This window comes from Natator depressus, chromosome 1 (assembly GCF_965152275.1).
Source record: "Natator depressus isolate rNatDep1 chromosome 1, rNatDep2.hap1, whole genome shotgun sequence".
Classification (NCBI taxonomy): domain Eukaryota; kingdom Metazoa; phylum Chordata; order Testudines; family Cheloniidae; genus Natator; species Natator depressus.
The window spans coordinates 238,892,813-238,919,902 of record NC_134234.1 but is presented as its reverse complement, the minus strand read 5'-3'; the positions used below and the strand labels follow the sequence as shown (position 1 = coordinate 238,919,902).

General features: G+C 42.4%; 1 protein-coding gene across 1 annotated transcript in view; it reads left to right on the top strand.

Annotated features, from left to right (window-relative positions):
* Nucleotides 1-27,090, top strand: part of ADIPOR2 (adiponectin receptor 2) — a 67,247-nt gene that overhangs the window by 525 nt on the left and 39,632 nt on the right. The window lies entirely within an intron of this gene.

Sequence of the window (27,090 nt, the reverse complement as noted above, 5' to 3'; positions counted from 1 at the left end):
ACTTTGAGATCCTTGGCTGAAGAGTGCTTTATATGGATGAAGTATTGTAAGTGGGTCAAGAGCTCGTCTCATAGCCTCCTCTAAGCTATGAACTTTGTTGTCCGTCTGGTAGGGGGGGTTCTACCTTCCTGATCCTTATAGGTGGAATAAAACTCTTTTGAATGTGTAACATAAGAGGAGGTTTTTAGTTTGCTTTCCCTTGGGAACCTGTCTACACTCCAGCATTAATGTTAGGTAGCTCAGCAGTTGAGGGAGACACTGAAACAAATCTCTGGAAACTTTCTGTGTGGGAGGAAAAACAGTCATTCTGGTAGAAGCTCAGTAGCGCCAAATAAACAAAACCCAAACAGTCATGACTGAGACTTAAATTAGTTACTTTTTAAAAAATAAATTGTATTTTTTTTGCCATAACACTGTACAGAGATATAAAAGTGTTATTACTACATGCTTTCAAGAGATATAATCAACGAAGTGATCACCCATTATGTACAACAACACAATAAAAATGTAAAAGTTGAGAGGCTCACTGTTCCATGTAGACTGTAGAGGATACTATAGGTGTTTCAGGATATTTAAAGCATTGAGTAGTAATCCCATTTTGTCATGAACATTCCTAAATTTTATATGACAAAAAGGTGGAATTGATTCAATGACTTCTTGGATGTGTCTCCATATTAGCTTAATATTTGTTGACATATAGCCATTACTCAATGTTAGATTATAACCTCTTTGACACATGTACTTTTGCCACCTTGCATCTGTAAACTGCCATACGCATTTGTCATTTCAGAAACTGTTCTGCATATTTATTCCTTATTTAAAAGTGCACCTATTAGTGTAATTGCGGAGGTTTTTAGGTGAGTACCTAATTTGCTCTTCAAGGATCTAATTTGTTAAAGTTGTCCTTATGGTATAATCCTCTTTTTTTAAGACTTGGAAATGAAGTCTTTACTTGGCATGTTTGACTGCAATAGGGTGTGGAAGTAGAGGGGCTTCAGTGTCAGAGCACTTTAACATCTGAGGAAAATAATTATGGTCTCCCCAGAAATCAGTCTTTGAAATTCTTAATTATGTACTGTGTAACTTTCCTGCCTTACCAAACGCAGTCTATACAATTCTTCAGAACAGAAAAATTATTAACTTTCATGTTGAGAAGTGCTGAATTGACAACTGGAAATTGCCTCCTGGGATTTCAGGTGGGGCACAGGCAGAAAGCAGAGTAAGTTTCCCCACACCACCCTTCTGCATGCTTCAACTGTGTCTGGAAGGACTGCCTTTTGGGGAGAAGGAAACTTTGTCACCCTGTCTCATTTGTTACTTGGCCAGCAGGGGTTCCAGTTAGTGCCAGCTGTGGTGATGGTTTTGTCGTGTGGACATGTTTTGTAGGGATTTTATTGATAAGTCATTTCATTTAGGCCTTGTCTACATCCTTACACTTTTTACCATATTTGTACACTTGCCAATGGTTCTGTTAATTGCATTCAGCCTAAAGATCACCTTAGTAGTCAGTGTGGAACAGGACAGTCCTGTTTAGCAGTATGTCAGTGATAGTTGATATGTTGAATATTATTTATTCTAATCTAACCTGTTAAACCAGGTAAGTAAATCAGATCGTAAACAAGAGTTCAGGCATGGTAAAATGTCATAGTATTTGATCTGGCCTCTGAAAGGTAACTATTGAGCTGGGCTGAATCTGAACCAGTGATGTAGAGGTGAAAGGCTCAGTCCCATTATCAATCCCAGCTCAGTCCAGGCCATCAAACTGAAGTTTCCTAAGTGCAGTTAAAATGTGAGGTGAGGAGGGGAAGGGATTGTTTTATGGCAGACTGATATAGCAGCAAAAAGAAAAGGAGTACTTGTGGCACCTTAGAGACTAACCAATTTATTTGAGCATGAGCTTTCGTGAGCTACAGCTGCTACAGCTACAGCTTATGCTCAAATAAATTGGTTAGTCTCTAAGGTGCCACAGGTACTCCTTTTTTTTTGCGAATACAGACTAACACGGCTGTTGCTGCTATATCAGGTTTCAGAGTAACTCTTATGGTGAATGTTTTTCTGTTAATGATCTGATTTGTTAATCAAGTGTGTTCTCATCAATGATAAAGGTGCTTTCCTAACTGAAAACCTCTCACTGTAAAATAACCTGCCTCTTTAGTACACCAGTAATGTTTATGGCTCACTACATGGTCACCCTTAGAACATTAACTATCCTCACTGCTGAAACAGTTTAGTTAACCCTCATCAGGTCTTAAGGCCTGTCTAAACAATTTGACCATTTTTCTTCTAACTTCTCTCACCAGTGCTGTTCCATGATGAGTAGTAATAGTGGTGGTTCTAGTGTGGGCACACACTGATGCCCATTAGCATTTTAATAATTGTAGGTGAGATTCTTGCGCCCACTATGACCCCTGTACACTGGGTGTAAAGGACAAGACTTCACAAGAAGTCCTTAAAAGCCTGTTTGTACAGGTGCCTGAGTTGCCATTGATCAGGTAGTGAAGGGGTGGTTATCAGTAACAACAGTTGGCAGTGGGCTCATAATGCTAGTGTCTTCTCTAAGACTTAGTGAAAACTGACCATAGAGAACGTTCAATTGAATATTTGAGGTGGTGAGTTTTCAGTGATCTTGCTTCATTCCAGCAGATTATAAAATAAAAAATGAGGTCCCTCTGATGGTCTCATCAGACCAGCACTTGTGCTGCTGTTTCAGACACTGCAACATTCTTGTGTCCCAATGTACTAAGTTTTAGAACATTACTAGATTTCTGAAAATCCATTTCAAGGTTATGTAGTTGTGTAATCATGCTGTGAAATATATGAAAGGAATAGACTTGCTTCTGCCTCTCCAGAGACCCTGTTTGTCAAGATTTTTCTGGTGTGGAGACAAAAATTTTGTGGGTCAAGTCTTCAGGGTTTGCATTAAGTAATGTACTTAATGAACCAAATGTCTAAAATTTACATTTTCAAATGGAAAGTCATTTTTCAAAGGCTAATGTATTTATGATTTGAGAGTCTGGACTTTAGTCCTTCGGTGGGTCGCTGAGAAAAGAACCTGCTACACAGGAGAGAAGCAGTTATGAAAAACTGTTTGGGGGAAAGACTGTATCATTTTAAATCTTTTCATTCTTTGATAGAGCTTTGGAAGTAAAACAAATTCAATTTTATAAACATTTTCCCCTTGCTTTCAGCAGGCGCACTGATTTGGTGAGGTTGTGCCTGGATGGTGGGTTAGTGGCTCTGTTTTTTTTTTTTAAAGCAATTGGTCTTGATAAATAAGATTTATGAAAAAAAATCAGTTTGTAAAAAATAAGGGTGTGGTGGCAAAATTAGTTTTGTTTTTGGCCACCCATTCTTACTCATTGAAATGGCTAGTTTCTAGAATCCCCCCCCACCCCACCCCACTGCATTCACTTTTGAATAATAGAAGCCTCTGTTAGTTATCCGATCACATGGGTTCAGTACACAGCATTCTATTTTCAGAGCATAGTTTATTCGAAGCAAGAGGAGAACCTCTTCAAAGCCTTGCAATAAGATGTGTGGAAGGGTTGTGTCTACCCTCCACGTGGCAGCAACTGTGTGGTCGATCTGGAATCTGAGACTTGTGATTTTAATGTCAGAAGATCAATCACAAAAACTAGCTGGAGCATAAATGTTACAAGATATGTGCTTATTGGGCAAGCTATCTGAATTGTCTGATGTAGAAATAAAAGCCCTAATTTAACCCAGTTCAGGCTAACAGGACAAACCTCCAGGTTTACTTTGAGGACAGGTGAAATGGCAAAAACCTATTTATTGTATTGCAAGATTGTGGTCAGCGTGAGATGTATTGCTGGCTGCCTTCTAGAAAGTATTCAGAGTAGCAGCCGTGTTAGTCTGTAGTTGCAAAAAGAAAAGGAGTACTTGTGGCACCTTAGAGACTAACCAGTTTATTTGAGCATAAGCTTTCGTGAGCTACAGCTCACTTCATCAGTGAGCTGTAGCTCACGAAAGCTTATGCTCAAATAAATTGGTTAGTCTCTAAGGTGCCACAAGTACTCCTTTTCTTTCTGGAAAGTAGTTTCATCTGCTAAGGCTGCTTTTCACTTTGGTCTGGTCTATGCTTAAAAGTTAGGTCAATGTAACTACAGTGTTCCAGGGTGTGAAAAAGTCACATCCCTGAGCACCACAGCTGTGCTGATGTAATCCACTGTGTGTGTGTGGCTAGGTCAGTGGAATAATTCTTACAGGCTCTTAGAGGTGGATTACCTACAGTGATGGAAAAACCCTTCTGTTGCTGTAGGAAGCATCTGTGCTGTGGCGCTACAGCGGTGTAGCTGCAGCCTGTCGCTGTACTGCTGCAGCACCTGTAGTGTAGATATGGCCTTGGTTTGAGAGGTGATGGATCACTGAACTTGAACAGGGGAGTACTGGCAGAGTTAGGGAGCTTAGGAATTTAAATGAGCACTTTCAACATTGATACTTAACATGTGCAAGGAAAAGTTTGTTTTTAACTCATATTTTTAGATTTCAGTTTTCATGATTTAATTTACTAGTCAGTTTTACTCCTTCTTGGCACACATGGTGCTATTTTGTTTGAATTTCCAACACTGCATGGAAACATCTAAATCACTGTGTTTGAGTCAGATCCTGGTGTGGGGGAAGAAGGGAGTGGCTTAAAAACAATTTTTCACAGTCTAAATGTTGGGCTCTAGACTTGTTGACTTGCTTAGTAGTGCTTGAGTAGACACCATCTGGCATAGAGGTGAGACAGCCATGGAATAAAGATGAGAAGATTAGATACAAGATGTTGTATGCATGGTGGCATGTATTCATTGTAAGAGTTCCGTTTCTCTTTTCCAGAATTACGGGTCTGTGTGTGCTGCTGTAATGAAACGTTCCTCATGGAGGAATAGTAGCCTCTTTCTTTCCAGTCCATCAGGCTCTTCCCAGTTTTCTGAGAGCTGTTTGAGACAACATTCAGCAAAATAAAAGCACTTGAATGATGGGGAAACTTAGATGCTGACTGGCTGGTTATGGGGGTCATGTGACTTATAGTGCAGGAGTACTTGCAGAAACGCATCCTTACACCTATAGGTCAGTGCAGGGTTCCTGGCATGAAGTTATGTCCATGTAGGGAAAACTTGCATTAGGATGGATTTCAGTATCATTACAGTACGCAGCTTTGGCCATGAAATTTAATGGAGTCCTCCGGGAATGTGACACTTGCTGTAACTCGCTATTAGCAGGGCTAATGAAGCCCTCCGAGAACAGAAGATAAAACCAGGCACTGCTAACAGAAGGAAAAAGAGGGCTTTGGAGCGGCTGGAGTACTGGCCAAAAGTACCTGGCACCCGACTGTTACTGTAAGACAAACAATTATAGCAGAGCGAAAGCTTTCTGTTTAAAGCTTGTCTCTAAGTGCTATAAAATCTGCATGTTTATTTGAATTGCTTTGAAATGTAGTGTGTCTCATGCAGAGTGTGGGGTTCTGTTAGTGATCTAAATTTGGGGCCATTTCATTAAGGGGATACGCCTGTGGGTTGGGGGGAAAGACAGCTTTTCTTAAAGTTCAGAGATTCTGGCAGATTGAGATCAAACCGGGGCTCAGCTAATCACACCAGGGTGTCCCATGCTTTATGGTTACCCCCAAATTACGTGTACCTTCTGAGGGAAATCAAATTTAAATCTTAATTCAAAAAGATTTTGCTTTTCCAATTAAGCTGATCATAAGCCTCATGGTTATTTCTGTGCCTACTGAGCATGTGCAAAGAGGCTAACTCTCTGGATAACTACTTCTGCATCACAGGTCCTGGGGGGCTTCAAAGACATGTTGTGGTCATTAAATCCAAGCCTCATCTACTGAGGCAGAAATCCCCAGGGCAGAAATCTGAAATAAAAAAAACAGGCATGTTGCCCCAAACAGGCATGCTGCCTCTATCAAAGGGAAATTTTTATTTTGGTCAGATGTAATCTGAGCACAACTGAACATTCAGAGGGCACAAACTATTTTTTTAAAATAAAATAAACTAGACAAGGAAATACTGAGAGGAAAAGGTGATTAAGGATGGAAGAATAGGTGGGAATAGGGAGAGAGGGGTTGGGGAGTAAGGAGATGGGACACTGGGAAGGGACATGGGAGTGAGAATCATAGAATATCAGGGTTGGAAGGGACCTCAGGAGGTCATCTAGTCCAACCCCCTGCTCAAAGCAGGACCAATCCCCAACTAAATCATCCCAGCCAGTGCTTTGTCAAGCCTGACCTTAAACTTCTAAGGAAGGAGATTCCACCACCTCCCTAGGTAACGCATTCCAGTGTTTCACCACCCTCCTAGTGAAGCAGTGTTTCCTAATATCCAACCTAAATCTCCCGCACTGCAACTTGAGACCATTGCTCCTTGTTCTGGCATCTGCTACCACTGAGAACAGTCTAGATCCATCCTCTTTGGAACCACCTTTCAGGTAGTTGAAAGCAGCTATCAAATCCCCCCTCATTCTTCTCTTCCGTAGACTAAACATCCCCAGTTCCCTCAGCCTCTCCTCATAAGTCATGTGTTCCAGACCCGTAATCATTTTTGTTGCCCTCCGTTGGACTCTCTCCAATTTATCCACATCCTTCTTGTAGTGTGGGGCCCAAAACTGGACACAGTACTCCAGATGAAGCCTCACCAATGTCGAATAGAGGGGGACGATCACGTCCCTCGATCTGCTCGCTATGCCCCTACTTATACATCCCAAAATGCCATTGGCCTTCTTGGCAACAAGGGCACACTGCTGACTCATATCCAGCTTCTCGTCCACTGTCACCCCTAGGTCCTTTTCCACAGAACTGCTGCCTAGCCATTCGGTCCCTAGTCTGTAGCGGTGCATTGGGTTCTTCCATCCTAAGTGCAGGACCCTGCATTTATCCTTATTGAACCTCATCAGATTTCTTTTGGCCCAATCCTCCAATTTGTCTAGGTCCCTCTGAATCCTATCCCTGCCCTCCAGCATATCTACCACTCCTCCTAGTTTAGCATCATCCGCAAATTTGCTGAGAGTGCAATCCACACCATCCTCCAGATCATTTATGAAGATATTGAACAAAACCGGCCCCAGGACCGACCCCTGGGGCACTCCACTTGACACCGGCTGCCAACTAAACATGGAGCCATTGATCACTACCCCTTGAGCCCGACAATCTAGCCAACTTTCTACCCGCCTTATAGTGCATTCATCCAGCCCATACTTCTTTAACTTGCTGACAAGAATACTGTGGGAGACCGTGTCAAAAGCTTTGCTAAAGTCAATAAACAATACATCCACTGCTTTCCCTTCGTCCACAGAACCAGTAATCTCATCATAGAAGGCGATTAGATTAGTCAGGCATGACCTTCCCTTGGTGAATCCATGCTGACTGTTCCTGATCACTTTCCTCTCATGTAAGTGCTTCAGGATTGATTCTTTGAGGACCTGCTCCATGATTTTTCTGGGGACTGAGGTGAGGCTGACTGGCCTGTAGTTCCCAGGATCCTCCTTCTTCCCTTTTTTAAAGATTGGCACTACATTAGCCTTTTTCCAGTCATCTGGGATTTCCCCGTTCACCACAAGTTTTCAAAGATAATGGCCAATGGCTCTGCAATCACAGCCGCCAATTCCTTTAGCACTCTTGGATGCAACTCGTCCGGCCCCATGGACTTATGCACGTCCAGCTTTTCTAAATAGTCTCTAACCACCTCTTTCTCCACAGAGGGCTGGCCATCTACTCCCCATGCTGTGATGCCCAGTGCAGCAGTCTGGGAGCTGACCTTGTTCGTGAAGACAGGCAAAAAAAGCATTGAGTACATTAGCTTTTTCCACATCCTCTGTCACTAGGTTGCTTCCCTCATTCAGTAAGGGGCCCACACTTTCCTTGGCTTTCTTCTTGTTGCCAACATACCTGAAGAAACCCTTCTTGTTACTCTTGACATCTCTTGCTAGCTGCAGCTCCAGGTGTGATTTGGCCCTCCTGATTTCATTCCTACATGCCCGAGCAATATTTTTATACTCTTCCCTGGTCATATGTCCAACCTTCCTTTTCTTGTAAGCTTCTTTTTTATGTTTAAGATCCGCTAGGATTTCACCGTTAAGCCAAGCTGGTCGCCTGCCATATTTACTATTCTTTCAACACATCGGGATGGTTTGTCCCTGTAACCTCAACAGGGATTCCTTGAAATACAGCCAGCTCTCCTGGACTCCTTTCCCCTTCATGTTAGTCCCCCAGGGGATCCTACCCATCCGTTCCCTGAGGGAGTCGAAGTCTGCTTTCCTGAGTGAGTGATGGGGGGCCGGGAGTGCTTGTCAGGTCTCACATTCCTCTCCTGTTTGTGTGCCTTAATCTAGTGGCCCCAGCTCATCTGTAGGGGTGTAACCCCCTTTTCCTCTTCAAGTGAGCCAGGTCTTACAGGGGCTTGTCTATCTGGAGGGTCTGAATCCCTCTACCTACCCCCTATGTGAGCTGGGATCTGTCCCACCAGTGGTTCCTGAGCCCTGGTTCCTCCCCTGTGTGGGTGCTGGGATCTTGCCCATCTTTGGGGGTGTGATTCTCTTCCCTGCTCCCTTCATGTGAGCCAGGGTCTGGGAGGGGCTTGCCTTTCTGTTGGTGTCTGAGCCCTTCTCCCCAACTCCCATCCGATGTGAGCCAGGATCTGGGTAAACCCTGCCCCTCTCTGGGGAGCTTAGAAAAAGCATGCACCAAGAACACAGCTGAGACTGGGGTCAGGAGCTGAGAACAGATATGCTTGACACATCAAAAATTCCAGGATGGGGAAAAGGGAACACATATATTGACATGAGTGAATCACTTCACTTGTTTTGTAGCTATTGTTTCAGGCTATTTTAATCACCATGGGGGGTATTCTCTGTCAGCTAAGAACATCTCATTGAGATGAATGGGACACCTCTCTGAGCCTGCAACTTGAAGTTTGAGATTCACCCTGGGCAGAAAACTGAGAATGAACTGAAAACATTTTTGGGAAAAAGCAGCCTGTCACTGTGTGGTGTTTTGTTTTTTTAATTTTGGAGAAATGTTATGAGTACAGTAAAATAGTCAGATGCTGAAACTGTCTTCAAAAAGAAAATTACACATGGAAATGCTTACTGGGAGAGGAGACGTGATGAGGTGTACAAGAATGGCAGTAGGGGATGAGGTGTATGGGTCTGCAGCAAGGAATGGGTGCATTATGGGAATGAGCGGTAGGAGAGGGAAGAGGGGTCAGAAGGCTCAGGGGAGGGGGTAGGGATTAAGGGGAATGGGAGGGGAGAAGATGGGGGAGGGGGGGGTTGGAGAACAGTGAGTAGCAGAGGGAGTAGGGGATTTAGATGTGGTGGGGCCTGTCAGACCTGAATTCTCCCCTTCCCTATATGTGCTGGGATCTGGGGGAGCCCTGCTTCTTTGCAGGCTCCCTGCCCACCATGTGTTCAGGTATCTGGGGAAACTCCACTCCTTTTGGGTGTCTTCCTGCTCTTCTATGTGAGCTGAGATCTGGGGTGGAGGGAATGAAGGTAACCCATTTAAACTAGGGCTGTCGCGTGATTAAAAAAAATTAAGCATGTGATTAAAAAAATAGAATACCACTTATTTAAATATTTGTGGATGTTTTCTACCTTTTCAAATATATTAATTTCAATTACAACACAGAATACAAAGTGTACAATTCTCACTTTATATTTCTGATTACAAATATTTGAACTGTAAAAGAAAACGAGAGTATTTTTCAATTCACCTAATACAAGTACTGTAGTGCAATCTCTTTATCATGAAAATTTTGTACTTACAAATATACAATTATGTACAAAAAATAAATGCACTCAAACACAAAACAGTGTAAAACTTTAGAGCCTACAAGTCCACTCAGTCCTATTTCTTGTTCAGCCAATTGCTGAAAAAACAAGTTTGTTTACATTTGCAGGAGATAATGCTGCCTGTTTGTTCACAATGTCACCTGACAGTGAGAACAGGCATGCACATGGCACTGTTGTAGCCGGTGTCACAAGATATTTACATGTCAGATGCGCTAAAGATTCATATGTCCTTTCCTGCTTCAACCACCATTCCAGAGGACATGCTTCCATGCTGATGACAGGTTCTGCTCGATAACAATCCAAAGCAGTTTAGACCGATACATGTTCATTTTCATCCTTTGAGTCAGATGCCACCTGCATTTTTGATGGTTTGGGGTCTGTAGTTTCCTCATCAGTGTTGCTTTTTTAAGACTTCTGAAAGCATGCTCCACATCTCGTCCCTCTCAAATTTTGGACGGCACTTCAGATTCTTAAACCTTGGGTCTAGTGCTGTAGCTATATTTAGAAATCTGACATTGGTACCTTCTTTGCCTTTTGTCAAATCTGCAGCGAAGGTGTTCTTAAAATGAACAGCACGTGCTGAGTCATCATCTGAGACTACTATAACATAAAATATATGGCAGAATGCGGGTAAAACAGAACAGGAGACATACAGTTCTTCCCCAAGGAGTTCAGTCACAAATTTAATTAACACATTATTTTTTTTAATGAGCGTCGTCAGCATGGAAGCATGTCCTCTTAAATGGTGGTTGAAGCAGGAAAGGACATATGAATCTTTACATGCCAGATGCACTAAATACCTTGCAATGCCAGCTACAAAAGTCCCATGCTAATGCCTGTTCTCACTTTCTGGTGACATTGTAAATAAGAAGTGGGCAGCATTATCTCCCATAAATATAAACTTGTTTGTTTTAGCAATTGGCTGAACAAGAAGTAGGACTGAATGGACTTGTAGGCTCTAAAGTTTTACATTGTTTTGTGTTTGAGTGCAGTTATGTAACAAAAAAAGCCTACATTTGTAAGTTGTGTTTTCATGTTAGATTGCATTACAGTACTTGGATATGGTGAATTGAAAAATACTATTCCTTTTTACAGTGCAAATATTTTTAATAAAAAATATAAAGTGAGCAGTGTACACTTTATATTCTGTGTTGTAATTGAAATGATTTTCAACATTTTCAAATATATTTAACAGTGCAGTTAAAACAGCAATTAATCACAACTATTTTTAATCTAGTTAATTTTGCGTTGATCACTTGAGTTAACCGCAAATAATTAACAGCGCTGCTTTTTACATATAGCCATATATACTTGTTCATGTAGACATGGGTATATTTCTTTCACCTATACCAAATTAATCTGTCTTCCCCACTCGTAAAACCAATTTTTTGCAATTTCTTTTGTCACCAAATTTTTCCCCTGGTATCCATTTCAAATTAACTTGTACTCTTCTCTAGCTTATCAGCTCTATCAAACTTGACATTGGTCTTCAAAGCTCAGCTATCAAGCTTTCCCCAGGTGGGAAACATTTCACTGATTCTCTGCTTGTGGTGTCATTTTTCCCTATCCTTCAGAGGGTGGGTTCTGCTCCCCCTTGCTTAAAGATACCCAGATGTAGTGAAACATAAGGCAAAGGACCCCTGAAACAGGGTGGGAATGATAGCGTCTTACTTGCTCTGAGTGAGTGGAATGGTTTTTGTTTGTCCTGATATAATGCAGCAATAGGGTAACACTGACTCTCTTGTTCAACTATTATATGTATTGATATCTGCTTCTTGTGCAAATAAAATACTGTTATATATGTGAACTGCAAGGTCTAAACTGAGACCTGATGTTTTAATTGTTTGTTCAAATGTGCACATTCATATAATTGGCTAGCAGATAAGTGATGTGATATGAGGGCATTATGGGACGCACCCTGGCTTGCTAAACTTTGATGTCACTTGTAATCCTGCTGATTTTGCTGAAGGAGTATGTGCTTGTGCTGTTTAGATTCATCTACCTGAATTCTTTGGAGTGTTGCAGTGGGGCTTAGGGCACAGCTTCCAGTAATGAAGATCTGTACAGCTAAGTCAAAGCCTTTTGTTAGAATTCATGCTGCCTTCTATGGAACGTTCAATGAACGTGGAGGCTTTAAATCTAGGGAGCAGGAAAAGAAGCCCTTGCACTCCTTAGGTAGCTCTTGGATTCTGTAGAATTAATATGCATTAACACATTTGAATCTAATCAGTAGATTCCTTTTGTTAGTGCCTGTTGAACTAGAGTATTAGTAAAACTTCCTAGATCTAAGCCTTCCAATCTGAAAGTGGAGTTACTTCAGAAAGCCAGTACATGAAAAATGTGGGCAGGGCGAAGATTGGCTTTTATCTCAAGAATATTGGCAGGTTACAGTCTGAAAAGGAAAGTTATCTAGTAGTTGGAGCAAGAAGGCTGGTGGCTAAGAAATTTGAGTTTAACTTTTTTGTCACTCTCTCTGAACCAATTGTTTAGCTTGTTTGAACTGGTAACTGATGCATGTTTTTGACATGTAGGTCTACTACTGCAATGCACTTCATAGTGGGTTGCTTCAGGTGCAAACTGCATATCATATATAATCCATGAATGTACTAGATCATACCAAGCTAATGCTTTAAATACCATCTTGTTCTCTTGGTTTGGTGGAGTTCTTGGACTTGGATTACAGTAACTCCTCACTTTAGTCATCCTGGTTAATGTTGTTTCATTGTTATGTTGTTGATCAATTAGGGAACATGCTCATTTAAAGTTGCGCAATGTTCCCTTATAATGTTTGGCAGCCACCTGCTTTGTCCACTGCTTGCAGGAAGAGCAGCCTGTTGCAGCTAGCTGTGGGGGGGGGCTTGGAACCAGGGTGGACTGGCAGCCCCCTATCAGCTCCTCGCTCTCAAGTTCCCTATGCAGCAGCCACCCAGCAGGCTATCAATTTGCCAACAGTTCAGCTGTCCTTCCCCCACCACTGCCATGTGCTGCTCCTGCCTTGGAGCTGCTCCCAGGAGACTTCTGTTTGCTATGCGGGGGGTGGGGGGGGGCTAATGTCACGGTGTCCCCCTGCTCCTGCCCCCCTGCTTATTCCATCCATAGAGCAGGGGGGAGACATGACAGGGCTCAGGATGGAGGGAAGGGACCACAGCTGCTCTCTCAACTTTCTGATCTATTTAAAAAGGCAATGTACTTAGTGGGGTCAGCGTACTTAAAGGGACAATGCGCATCTCTCTCACACAGGATGTGTGTCTATCACAATGTGTTAACCCTTGAGGGCTCAGCCAAATGCTAGTTCATCATTTAGCAGTAAGGCATTCCCTGGGAAATATCCCACTCTCTGACTTCACCACCTCAACCAAGCTTCACAGTCATCATTGCTATGTACAGTCTTAAATTGTTTGTTTAAAACTTATACTCTGTGTGTCTCTCAGGTTGTTTTTTTTTTTTTTTTTGGTCTGGTGAAAAACATTTCTCTGGAACCTGCCCTGCCCTGTTTACATTAATTCTTTATGGGGAAATTGGATTCGCTTAACATTGTTTTGCTTAAAGTCGCATTTTTCAGGAACATAACTACAACGTTAAGCAAGGAGTTACTATATGCAGAACACGTTCCAGTGTCCTGGAGCTGTGAGAAAGAGGTTAAATTTAACCAGTTATCTCTACTCGGTTTCTTGCTGTTCTTTGGATCTTTGTTCCTTGGCTCAAGTATAGACTAGAGAATTATGAATTTTGAGGGTTATTAGCTAAAGTAGTTTTGAAGACAATGGGAAATTCAGAGAGCAAAATAAAGATGGTGAGATAATGTCAAATTGAACTCAACATTGGTTATTGCAATTTTCAAGAAATAGTAAATCAGTTCAATTAATTCAAGGTCTTGTCTTGTTACAAAGACAAACTTCTATCCTAGTTTTATGCTGAGTAGTCTGAGCCAGGTGATTTTGGTATTAATATGGAACTACGGATCCTTAAATATGCATCCTTATTTACTTCCAATCAAGCTTGTCTCCACTGGAATTATGAGACTGCTCATGTCAGTTGAAACAATTCTGAAGAAGCATTTAGAAATATAGACAAGTTACTTAAATATCAATGTCAAAATTGCCTTGCCCAGGTGTTTCTCATGTACACACGCAAATGTCCTACATTAATTCCAAAGTTTAATATGCCAATCATTATTATGATATTTAAATTTCTCTGCAATTCCATCAGTTCAATAAACTCTTATGCCACTTCAGTGAAACAGTGGTAAAATCCTTTAGCTTATGAGCCAATTTAAAACTTCTTCCCATCTGTCTAAAAAGCCATCAATTCTCTTGACCACAGTCTGATTTATTTATTTATTTTTAGACTGAACTCTTTGAAACACTCAGGGTTTCTTGCAACTAACTTTTGCTGTAGGGAAGCACATTTTCTCCTGACAAGTAGTACTATGCTTAGTGTAAGTAGTTCCTGCAGATTCAGTGCTCTCAATTACTTACTGATTTAATATAACTCCTAGACAACTAAGACTAAACTTGTTAGTAAAACGCAGGTACACATCACACATTGTAGTCATTTAGAGGCTTTTAATTCAGGTACATACAGTAAAGCTAAATTCTGCTAACAAAATAAGTCATCACTTGGGTAAATAAGTAGCAAAATAACTTTTATAAGTATCAGTTGGAACTGGCAGAAAGGTGGGTTCACGAACTTCAGTCTCAATGGCTGGTTTCTTGGGAGAGTTCATTTAGGATTTTAGGTGACCTGAGGGAATTATGATAGCGCTGTTTTTAGTCTCTTAAAAGACAAAGTGAATAAGGTGCTAGTCAGCAACAAGGTGTTCTTGCTGGCTAGGCAGCAGCAGTCGCTCAGTCTCTCTTATCCAGATGTTCTGATTTCAGGGAGCAGTGTGTTGAACAACACAGGGCATTTTGTACACTTTTTTTTTGTTAGCGTTGCTTGGTTCCTCCTCTTAGCAATGCTGACATGGCCAGTCAGAAAGGGAAGATTTGAAATGTCCAGTCAGCATACAAGTTGTCCCTTATCATTTAATGAGAAAATAAGGCCTGTCCTTTATGGTTTCAGACAAGCTTGCCTGGAATATTCCAGTATCTTTGTACAGAACATCTTGTGCTATAGCATTTTATGAAAGACCTGTTGGGCCATTTTCAACAACAGCTGTCTTAGCTCTGATCAGGAGCCTACTTCTGCAAGTTACTTTTGGCAGACCCCTTTGTGGAGTGGTTCTTTGGCTATAAACTTTGCATGACTCAACATAAATATCCATTTTGAAGCTAGAATATAGCTGTTACATGGTCGTTTCTGGATGGTTCTTTGTTTAGTAGTTCATCCTGCAGCAATGTAAAATAATTTGACTCATTTGCTTGTCCATGTCCAGTAGATATAAGAATTAATTAAATAATACAGAACAGCTGTCCATTCCTCTGTACCATATGTGATTATTTCCTACATTTTAGTGGTATAGGATAGTCACAGGAAGTGCCTTCTACTAGTTTGTCCTGAGAGAAGAATGAAATCAGTTGGGCAGTCAGCTGAGTCTTTTGCTTAGAACATAGGCAAAGTCAGAGGCTCTTTTGGTGAATAGCATGAAGGACAGACAACTTAGCTTAAAGGTTTCATTCTCCCTTCAGTATAGTGATAACAAGTCCAGCTGAATTTTTGGAATACTGAGAGTACAGAGGCTTTCCATCTTCAGTTGCCAGACTGCTGGGGTGAGAAACCTATTGTATGAACTTTAGATAGGGATGTGACTGGTACTTATCAAACTACTACATTATTTGTGTTTTTAGTGATCTCTTGTCACACCTGTTCCAACTCTCCCGGGCCCCTGCCCCTCTCCCCCTCCTCCCCGCTGGGCCCTGGAGTTTTTATAGCATGTCGAGCAGGGCCTCAGACAAAAGGTTGAGAACCCCTGCTCTAGAACCCTTCGCTTCGACCTCCAACAGATCACAAAAAGCAATGCATGCCTCATATTCTTCAAATCTGACTGTCATACATTGCATATATTTAGGAAGTTGTTTTGCCTTAACAGTATTGAGCTCATCAGTAAACTTTTGTGCTAGAGTGTGAGTTGGTGTGCATATTGCTTTTTGGTATCTATTGGAGGTTGCAGTGAAAACCTTATGAAGTGTGGGAGTGCTCTAGGCCAGTGTGTGTGGGGTGTGTGTGTGTGTTTTTTTTTTTTTTTTTTTAAATGACGAGTCTGTGGATTGGTGCTGGTCCCTGAGATCTCCCTGACAGAGTTTAGGAAGGCAGCAAGCTGGTCTCTGGTATCAAAGATTGCGAAACACTGCTCTGTGTAATATTTTGAGTTGGTGGGGTGCATCCTGATTCAATTTTAGCTGTCACTAAGGTTTATTTCCTAGTTTTTTGAGTTGGGTTTGATGTTGACCTATCCACTGTGGTACAAAGTCACGTTGGGGGAGGAGATGATGACAGTGACTGACACATGAGATACCTGTATTTGAGTGTCATGCTATAATTTACAGATAATTGTGTCCTTGTGTTTTCCCATGGTGTCTTATTAAAAACAGATTTATTCATTCACACAGTCTGTTGCATGCAACCATACTACCCCCTCAGTGAGTCAACAGGGGTTGGAACTGGATTTTCAGACTCCCAGTTCAGATCTTAAAAACAGTAGAAGTAATTGCTGGCCTCTGTTTAGTCAGTCTCTATAAGATGACTTGACCCATGCTTTCCTAGTGGGATTACACAACTGGACAGCAGTATCATAGTGGAGATTAGGAATCCTGGCTTCTCACAAAGCCAAGAATAGAAGTGTCTTAGATTGAATGTGCTTTGGTTATCCCAACTACAGTACTGTCTGAAAAGTAGTGTGACTGAGTAGCTAAGGTTTGACCCTGCCATATCAGAGTCCTGAGTTCTAATCTTTACTTTCCCTGCAGAGACCTGGCATAATATATGTAGTATGAGGTGCCAGTTCACTTGTAAAGTTAGACCACCTTCTGAGTTGGAGTTCATGGCCTTTGTCAATAATAGTAGTGAGGTACATTGGATTATAATCTAGTTAGTAAAGATAAGGGTTGAAATCAGTCTCTTTCCAAGTTCAGGGAACTTCCCTTAGGCTACAGAGATATTTGATGGGGAAGTCCTCTCACTTACATATACCTCCCAGATTGAGTTTTTTTTTCTTGAGCAGCTGTTCCAGCATTACTGTTTCACTCAGTAGTTTGACTTGTTACATTTCTTTATGGCAAAAAAGTGAAAAACAATGACACAAAGAAATAGGACCTAATGTAGAACTACTATTTTATTAATTGGCACAGAACATATCCCAGAGTGCTTTAGTTTCTTGGCAAAGAATGGCTGAAAACAGTTGAGGCAACCCATTTTGGAACTCTTTTTTTTTTTTTTTTTTTTTTTGTAGCTTTGCTGAACACTTATATTTTCTGTATCAAATCAGTTTGCATAGGCTTGAAAAATTCAAATACTGAAAACTGACATTGTGTCTTTTTTTTTTTTTTTTGGCCATTTTATTGAGACTCTTTTAAAATAAAAGTTTAAAACTCACGTTGAACTGAAAACTTCTGATTCAACCTTAACTCTGGAGTGGTAACCAGCAATTCCACAGTTACATATAATCTTCTTCACTATTACAACACAAATCATCCAGGAAACAACCCCCATCTGAAAAACAAAACTGAGCAAGTACAAATCAACTGTTTCTTCATTATGAAATAATTGTGAAGTATGTTTTAATACGTAAACAAAACTATTATCAGTGCTTGAGTCACACTGTTGCTCCAGATCCAGTTCCCTTAGCTACAACTGCTTGTCCGTACATGGGTCACGGGTTGTCTGACTGTCTGGGTAGTTTGTGTGTTCATTGAAAACTTTGCCTTTTTTCTAATCCACGTTATGCAAAATTTAGCAAACAGATATAATTTGCAGCATTAGTCATTGACAGTGTTGAGGGTCAACAACATATCTCCATTTTGCTTTCATTCTCCCAAAGTCACATACTGTCCTGCAGCTGCTTATCAATCATACAGCTGGGCTCTCCCTACATTGTGTAGTCATGAAAAATCTGTGTGAACCATGGCATTGGTGGGTATGTGATGTCAGCGTGGACACAAGTTGTCCATGTTAGGTGGAAATATAGTTCTTCTTTGCCTACTCTTGAAGTTCAGAGTTCTTGAATTCTGATATCATGCACTTTGTCCGGCCACCTTATGTAAATGTTCATGAACCTCCCATGATCTATAGGTTGCATCGCCATCCTGTCCTAGTAATGCAGGGGTGGGCAAACTACGGCCCTTGGGCAGTGTCAAGCCCGTCAGACCTTTTAATGTGGCCACTGAGCTCCATCTGGAGAGTGGGGTAGTGTCTTGCCCTACTCTGCATGCTTCCTACAGACAAAGGATTTTTCCATCAATATAGTTAATCCAAATCTGAGGTGTGGTAGCTAGGAAGATGGAAGAATTCTTAGAATTAGTTATTTTCTATATGATAGAAATCAAGTTTCTCAAGAACACTAGAATAAGCAGGGAAATTAGTATTACAAAATGGAAGAAATATTAGTTTTGTAAATTAAACAAGAAAAATCTGGTGTATCAACATGCTGAGTTCTATTAAAATAGAAGGAAGTACGAGAAAGGAATAAACGAGAAGTATGCTATTTTGGATAAAACATGAGCAGGTGGTCTGACCACATCAAAGGATTAAACTGGTGGAATAATGCCACTTTAAGCACCAATGCTGTAGTATGTCCAAGTTTGCATTGTTTCAAGTTAAGGATCGCTGATGTTTTGTTGTGCACCACACATTAATGCCACTGCAGTCTGAGTATCATCTAGCTACCTCTCCTGCTGTTCCTGCACAACTCCCATAAGCAATAGTTTATGCATAAGATTTTAAGAAGCCTTTTAGGATACCTCAGGGAGACCAGGTGATTTCCCACAAGTAACATGCTGTCCATGTAATTTCCTAGTCCTTCTCTCAAAGAGGAGGAAAGACAGCTATTCAGTAAGCAATCCTACAATAGTGGACAGTGTTACAGCAGCACCCGTGGAGAGCAGAACAGCTGCTCATGTAATGATTAGGCGTGTGTGTGGACAAGATAGGCAATAATTCAGAGACAGTTTTAAACAGTTGTGATCTGAAACTGTGCAGGAATCCTTGATTGAAGCCAGATGCCCATTGTGCATCATCCCCTTCAGAGCACCCTGGTCTGCATTACCACAGGGGTGGGCAAATATTTTGGCCTGAGGGCCACATCTGGGTATGGAAATAGTATGGTGGGCCATGAATGCTCACGAAATGGGGGGTTAGGGTGCAGGGTGGGGGAGTGAGGGCTCTGGCTGGGGGTATAGGCTCTGGGGGTGAGGGGTTTGGGATGCAGGAGGGTGCTCCAGGCTGGGACCAAGGGGTTTAGAGAGTGGGAGGGGGATCAGAGCTGGGGCAGAGGGTTGTGGTGCGGGAGGAGGTCAGGGGTGCAGGCTCCAGGCAGCGCTTGCCTCAAGCAGCTCCCAGAAGCAGTGCCGTGCGGCGCTGACCAGGCAGCTCAGCGTGCTGCCCCGTCCGCAGGCACTGCCCCTGCAGTGCCTGTTGGCCACGGTTTTCAGGCTGCTCCCTGTCATGGTGGCAGGGTGGCTGTTGCAGGCCCGGGATGCAGCTCTAACTCATCAATTAGCACCTCCCTGCAGTCCTCTCCCTCTCACTGGGCTGGGAAGCTGGCGTCTGGCTCTATCACCCCTCCTGGCCGGTCTTTGAGGTCCTGTGGGAGTAGTGGTCCTGTGGTGGGGCAGGCAGCTCAGCTGAGAGGCGTTTGACAGCTCTGCTTACCTGGTTGGCTGGGTGGCCTCACTGCTCCCTATCACCAGCCTCCTGCCCACCCTGCCTGAAGTGGCTCCTGCTGCCCCATTCACTAAGCCTGGATATCAGTGCCTACTTATTTGCCCACATGGCCTCTCCCCCCATCTCTACGCTGTTGCCAGCCGACAGAACGGAGCTGGTGGGGCTATGGCTGTACAAGTAGCTGCCCAGGGACACACTGCTCCCTGCAGCCCAGCCCAATCTCCTGACCTCCCCCCCCCCCCCGCCCCCGCTGGGGAGGGCCCTGCGCTGGGGAGCAGGCACGGCTCAAGCCCCGGCTCAGCTTCAGCCTATTTGACCTTTGTGGTCCAATCAAAAGTGTCTGGTGGTCTGGATTTGGCCCACGGTCCGCCTGTTGACTACTCTAGTACTCATATAACTGTTCATACTGGGGGTTGTGCTGGTGTAACCATATTGATTTAAAAACAACCAAGAACGCCCACCCTGACAAATAGTTAATCCAGTAAAAAAAGCTATATATACCAGGGCCTAACTACTGAGTGTTTAAAATATAGGGAAAATGACTTTTCAGCAGCTTATCCAATCAATTATCTTTTATTTGTTCATTATGTATTCCATGCCCTTGACCTTTGTCTAGTAGACAAACCCAAACTCCCGCCCCTTGCACTTAGAACACATTAGGGATGACATGATTTTTTGCATTGCTTCATTTCAGTTTATTCTGTTTCCTCAACATACTTGAGGAGCTGTCTTTCTCCTGTGTAATCTCTCAATTTTTTTATTTTGCAATTAAAAACCACAGATGGATAGTGTGAGATAAAACACCACAGATGTTCCTTCTATATTTAGATGCCATTGCAAAACTGTTAGTGTGTTAGAAGTTTGAGTAGGGAATCAAGACACATCAACTTTGAAGACTGGGGAGCTGTGGCAGCCAGAACTCTCTTCTAGAGGTAATAAATATTCAAATCTCCTATTTTTGCTTCTCCTGTTGTGGACTGCTCCAGAGTTTGGGCAGTATATTGCCACTTGCTTGAACTATAAATATAAGACCTTCTTTTCAGAATCTTATGGCTATTGGGTACGATTAGAGATGTTTGTGTTCTAATACGCACGGTTAGTGTGGACAGTACCACACAGTTCTACATCTGATCTGTTATAAGACTTACTACTGTACATGAGACCTTATTTCTGGCAGTAGGAATAAAGTTAGATACTTCTAACTGTACTGGAACAGAAATTTTGTTGAGTGGATGGATGCAAGGAGTTATACCCTCCTTCCCAAAGCCCTTACTGGATGGGAGATTGTGTATCATGTTTACTCTAGCACTGACTTAAAACAAAGCTTTAAATATTGTGCCTATCTGCATTGAGGCACCTTCTTCTTTATCTTCCATTGCTATACTTGAGATGGGTATGAGCTGGAATTTGATTATCCTATGGAATAATCCAGAGAACTACAAGCAGGGCCTTCCTCACTGAGTGCTCACAATACTGAACTGCTCTTTGCTGAACCTAAGCTTAGCCAATACTCATCTGTGGCATCTGTTTAGGCGAGGCTGGGGCTGTTTTCTTCCTCCTTGAGTTTGTTGAGCAGTGAGTAAGGTAGGTTGGTTGACTTGTTTGGATGATTTAATTGGTGATTCTAGATTTTGCCCATTATAAGACTACTTTATCTTTGTGAATTGCTCATACACCTCATCAGAACATCTTAAAAAATAAAAATTAACTAATAGGTTGTACAATGTTTAGATTTTAAGTAGACAACATGATTGTGACTGACAGAGGGTTTGGAGGTAGATTGATAAATACATGAAGTCCTGGAACTAGTTACTTTACCTGCTGCTTGTTAGCATAACTCCTTATATAGCAGAACAAGTAAGTTCTTGTATGGTCAGTCGGTCAGTGTGTGTCTGTCTCAACAAGAACTTGTCCTCTGTGGCAGGACAGTGGAAGCTTCAAGTTATAAAGGATTAATTTAATGTTTTGCTTGGGAACCAGTTAACAGTAACACATTGGTCCTAGCTCTCATAATTAGATTTGTGCTGGTAAAATGCATTGCTGTCACTGCAACCAGTATTGCTTCTGAAGAGTGGGGCAGAGCAGAGAGGAGGTTTAAAAATATCAGCTGGCATTGCCTTTAAACTCTCCAATTTCCCAACTCAAGTTAGGTTGGGAAATCAAATCTTCCTGAGATGGATTATATTCTTCTCTGAAGAAAGCTAGTGTGCAAGTGGAAGAATAACCACTTTAATTGAAACTATACAGAAACTTCACCCATTTGACTAAATCTTCTAAATTGATTTACTTAACTCTGTTGCAACCCCTGTTTGGGGACACTCTTAAATTGATTTGAGTGCCTTCATTTGGTAATTCAAAAAGCTTGGTATAAGGTATTTTTAAGATGGTTGGCGTGTCCACTCACTGGAGAGTGTACAATTGCTATGTAGAGCGAACCTGTGTTTCTACAACATTGCTGTCAGCTTTGGTTCTGACTGAAGTGGCAGAGCCTTTAGGATCTTTCTGTCCAGTGGCAAAGTTGTAGACCAGAGTGAATGTGGCCGTGTGAAAAGACACACTGTCTTCCAGTGAGGAAATGACTGATAAGCTTTAATGAATCAGAGGGAGCAGGTTTGCACTATGACAATTTTATTTACCTCAGGTGTCCAGAGTGAATTGCTGGCACCTGCTTACAGTAGTTGGAGGAAGAGGGGAGACCCATGTGTATCTCCCAGGGGAAACTCACCAGTTGCTGGCAACCCAGTTGCTTTGCTCCAGGTTTCATGAGTCCTTCTCTTTCCCTCTGTAGGCTATTTATACACCCCACTTCGTTAGGTGGAAGTATAGTATAACTCTCAGTCACTTATCTTATGACGCATGCAATGTACACCAAACCTCTGCCTGCATGGAAGCAATGCACCCTGGTTCACTGGTTTCACCTCAGTTCAACACTCTCCTTAGCATAAAGCATTTAGACCGATCTGTAGTAAAACCAGTTTGTAGTTTATTTAACAGACCTAAAGGTAGAAATAGAGATTCAAATACAAGGGTTTAGAAACACAGGGTTACAGGTAAAAGAAAAAATAAAATGTAATCTTTAGACTATACTTATTAACAAGTTACTTTCCTGTCTAGTAACTAACATTTCTCACCCACATGTTCAGTTCAGAAAGCTGGGATTCATCTTTCATGAGAGAACCCTGCTGGCAGAGTTTCTCCTCTATAATGGATAACAACTTGGGCCATTTCTTCTGCTCCTGTACATTTACAGGCTGCTTTAGTTCAGGGAGGCCCCTCTTCCGAGAATTCTTCTGAGGTTCATTTCAGGGTGGATTTGATTTAAATCAAATAGATTTGAATCATGATTTAAATCACTAGTCAGGAAGACTCAGTTTTAATCATGGTTTTCTACATAAAAGTGCATTCTTGTTGGTTGTTATAACCTTAATACATATTCTTCACAACTCGGAGATAGATGTAGGTTTCATTTTTAGAAGGTACACACTACATTTTTAAACAGAGATTTATTTTGAAAACTTTTCAGATTAGTTTTACAGCTATATCAGAAAATGAATGATTGTTTGGTTATTTCATTTACCAAAGGTAATTGAAGCAGATAGTTCACCTCCCAATGACTTCATAAATATCACCAGACAGACATTTAAATTGTTTTATTTAACTAAAACAACAGCATTAAATATTTTTTTCTTCAACAGCAAACATATAATATTTTAACAAAACAAGCATGTGTCCCTCCCTTCTCACATTTATCTCCAGATTTCTTCTCCTTGTCCAGATCTATTCCATCCCCAACAATCTTCTATTCGTTGAACTTTTTGAAACTGCATTTTTAGAGAGGTAAGAGATTGACTCAGTATACACAAATTTGCAGAGGGACAATAGGGTTGAGAGGTCTTATTTCTCACCTCTCTCTATTTAAGAACATTTTTGCTGTTAATAAGCATGTTACCTCTGGGGAGACAAATCCACAGTTGAGAACTGCAAAACTAAGCATCTCTGATGGTATCTTCTAGACCAAGGATTTCAAACTCGAATCACCACGAGGGCCACATGAGGACTAGGCTTTCTGAAACTGACTAATCTTGGACATGAGATGCCAACAAAACTCTGAAGATCCAATTTGCCATACAATTTGCCCATCTGCCGGGGGTATGGGGTAATGATATAGCTGGGTCCCCTCAGCTAGATGCATTTTTAGTGTAGACAGGTCTGTGGTTTTTCCCTTTCTTTGGGTCTGAATGCTTCTGAATGTGCTTGATTGTCTGCCTGGGTAGCCTGCTGTGAATTGCTCAGCCTGCAGTGTCCACTGACAGTTTGCAGGTTATAAGCAGCTGTTTGGACACAATGACCATTTACTGGAGGCAGAGCTCTTTATTTTGTAGATGTGCCTCTTTATCTGGGGACAGAGGGGTGGGTGGGAGATGGACATGTTTTCATTTGTTCCAGATTGTTAAGTTACCTCCAAAGAATTTAACAATTGGTCTTGTACCATTTTTCCTTTGTAATGTAAAAAGAAAACTTTTTAAAGATTTTTTTAAAGCTTTTTTTCTTGCTTGCTTTTACTTTTAAGTATTAAGAATATAGAGTCTGGTTTTGCTGGAGGACATCTAGGTGACATCCTGACAGCAGGGAGGTATCCAGATGTAAAGATTCAACAATCTTGCCCCTTCATGTAAGATACAAGAGCTCAGACTTCAGCTCCAAAGTTAGTAATTGAAGTTAAACGTTAACAACAACAACACAAATTTAAGCAGACTGAAAATCACTTCCTTTCTTAATTGCTCAACTTCCACTCTCTTGGATCTAGTGTGGATTTGAATGCTCATGCTAAATTCTGCCAGTATAAGCTGCACCCACACAGTAGCCTTTTGCTGGTACAGGAATGTTGGTCACAAATCACATCCCTGATCAATACAGCTATGCCAGAAAGAGTCCTGGGGTAGACCTGGCCTGCTTGGTAAGTGGCTCTCCCCCACCCAAACTGAAATAGTTCTACCAATACCAAAAATTATAACCAGGCCATGGGTAACATAACAGGGTGAGACCTTGCAAGAATGGGGCCAGTAAATTACTTGATATAGTATACTGGTATTCCAGCAAAGCGGTGGTAAGGCTGAAATAAGCAAAAGTGGCTGCCAGATTTCTACTGTATTAATAGCCCAAAGTCACTTAAAGTAGCCCAATCTGGGCAAGTTTTGGACTAGTAGTCCAATAAATTTATCTCTCTATAGGCTGGGAATGCACCGCCAAGGTGCATGGAGGGGACAGTACCCTGGGCAGGGGCACAAACATGGAGGGCAAGAAGCCAGCCTCTGTCCCGGGCTGGGTGGCAGTAGTGAGGGGTTTGCTGGGTACTGGAAGACATCCACATATGGGGTCGGGGAGAGGGCGCTCGATTTTGCCGCAAGTGACTCATGCGCTCAGACTGGACCGGGCGAGCCCACAAAGGGGTCCGAGCCACCAGTGCGGGGAAGGGGCAGCATCTTCCATCCTGCTGCAAATTTCACCCAAGGTGTGGGGTGACATCCTGACAGCAGGGAGGTATCCAGAACAGCAGCTTCCTCCTCCCCTGCCTGAGCAGCTCCAAAGGCTTGTCTTGAGCTCTCTCTCTCCTCCTCTCTCCCCAACACACAGGGCCGCTTTTGGGTATCTCTACAGGGCATGGGCTAGGGGTGCATTCTGCCTACCTGGGCACATGATGGGTAGGGGGACACCCCAACATCAGCCCCCACCCAGATCTGCCCCCGGCTGGGCTCTCGCCTGTGCAGCACAGCAGGAGGCTCCTGAGTAGCAAGGCCAGCGATGGCTCCGTGGCAGGATAGGGGCAGTGTGGTAGCCACAGATGGCAAAGGGGCAGTGCAGGTGAGTGACCAATCACTTTGTTCCAGCAGCCACAGCTCTGTGCTCTCTTTCCCCCTCCCCCTGCCCTCCTCCTCCCTGGGATAGACACAGCACAGGCAGTGCCCTCTCCTCTCCCCCTCCCCGGGGGGGACACACAGCACAGACTTTTTGTATGATCTTACACACCATAGCTATATCAACCTAAGTTTTTTGAGCTTGCTCTATACTTAAGCCTGTGTTACTTGTTTTACTACCACTCCTTCATTGTTCCTCAGTTGGTTAACTAGAAATCTAGAGCTCCCACTGCCAGGTGGACTCTGAAAGGGAATGTGTCTAAGCAGCTGGGGCTCAGGAGGCACTGGGTCCAGACTTAATGTGGCCAGGTTGTGAGACACCACAGCCACAGAAGGATGCAAGTGTCTGCATCTGGGAGTGTGCCCGAGACCCCCCCCGAGCTAGGAACAGTGATTGATCACTACCCAGACTTAGTGCGGCTTAGCAGTAAGTAGGATTCAGCAGTTGGATCCAGTTGCAGTCGACTGGTATCTGCCCAAAGAGGGGGCCCGAGACCAGGTAGTGACAGCTTATTTGTGCCAGTGTATGGGAATAAACTATATTGATTATAAACACCTTTGTCCAAATACTTGCATCCACACTAGACAGAATACTTACATCCACAAATTTTAAGTCTGGTTAAACTGCTTAAGGGGTATGAAATATGCTGCATAATTGTGTCCTGGTTACAGGAAGGCAACCAGGTATCGGGTAGAATTACTGCCAAAGATGACATGTTAGCTTACCATAGTTACTACTGGAGTATTAACCATGTTGTGCCTTTATATTCCATGAGTAGAGCCTGGCATGTCATTAACTGTGTAATAAACATAGCTAAATATTGGCATAGACAGGGTTTTAAAAGGTCCAATTAATCTTTGGAGGTCACATCTTTGTTGCTCTTTGACTGTAGACAGTTTTCTGAAGCTGGGTTAACTGTAGCAGGAGCTCATTAGTTTATCTGTCTAGGTTCTTATATTGTGGCTATCACCATGGTATCTGAATAAGTCACTAAGAAGGGTTTATCTCTCAGTGGTTGTATCATGGCAACTGCAAACCTTTTTCTTTAAATGGAATTTCAATGAGGAATGCAGCAAAACATTGTGGAGGCTCTAAACTTGAATTCTACAGTCTGTTCAGTCATGTTCTCTCCTGTTGCTAATGTTAAGACACTTGGGTTTTTGGAAGATGTTTCTATGTGTTCTAATGAGACACTTATAATCTCCCCACTTTCTGTGTCTGTCAGGCTTGGCAGTGACCATGTGCATTTTAATCTTCTAAAAAGAGGGGGCAATGTTTTAACTATGACCTACTGAACAGATGTTACTGATCATGCTTATTTTTCAGTTACTTAAATAGGTTCCCCACCCCTGCCCTACAGAAATGTATGTCCCGCAGGCCAGATCTGGCCCGTTGCTTAATTTCATCCAGCCCACAGAGCAGGGTTGGGGGCTCACCCTGCTCTGCCTGCCCGGCGCTCCAGCCGGGGAGAGGGGTCGGGGCAAGACCATTACCCTGACCCCATTCCCCAGCTGGAGCACTGTGCAGGGGGTCAGAGCAGATGGGGGCATGGTGGGG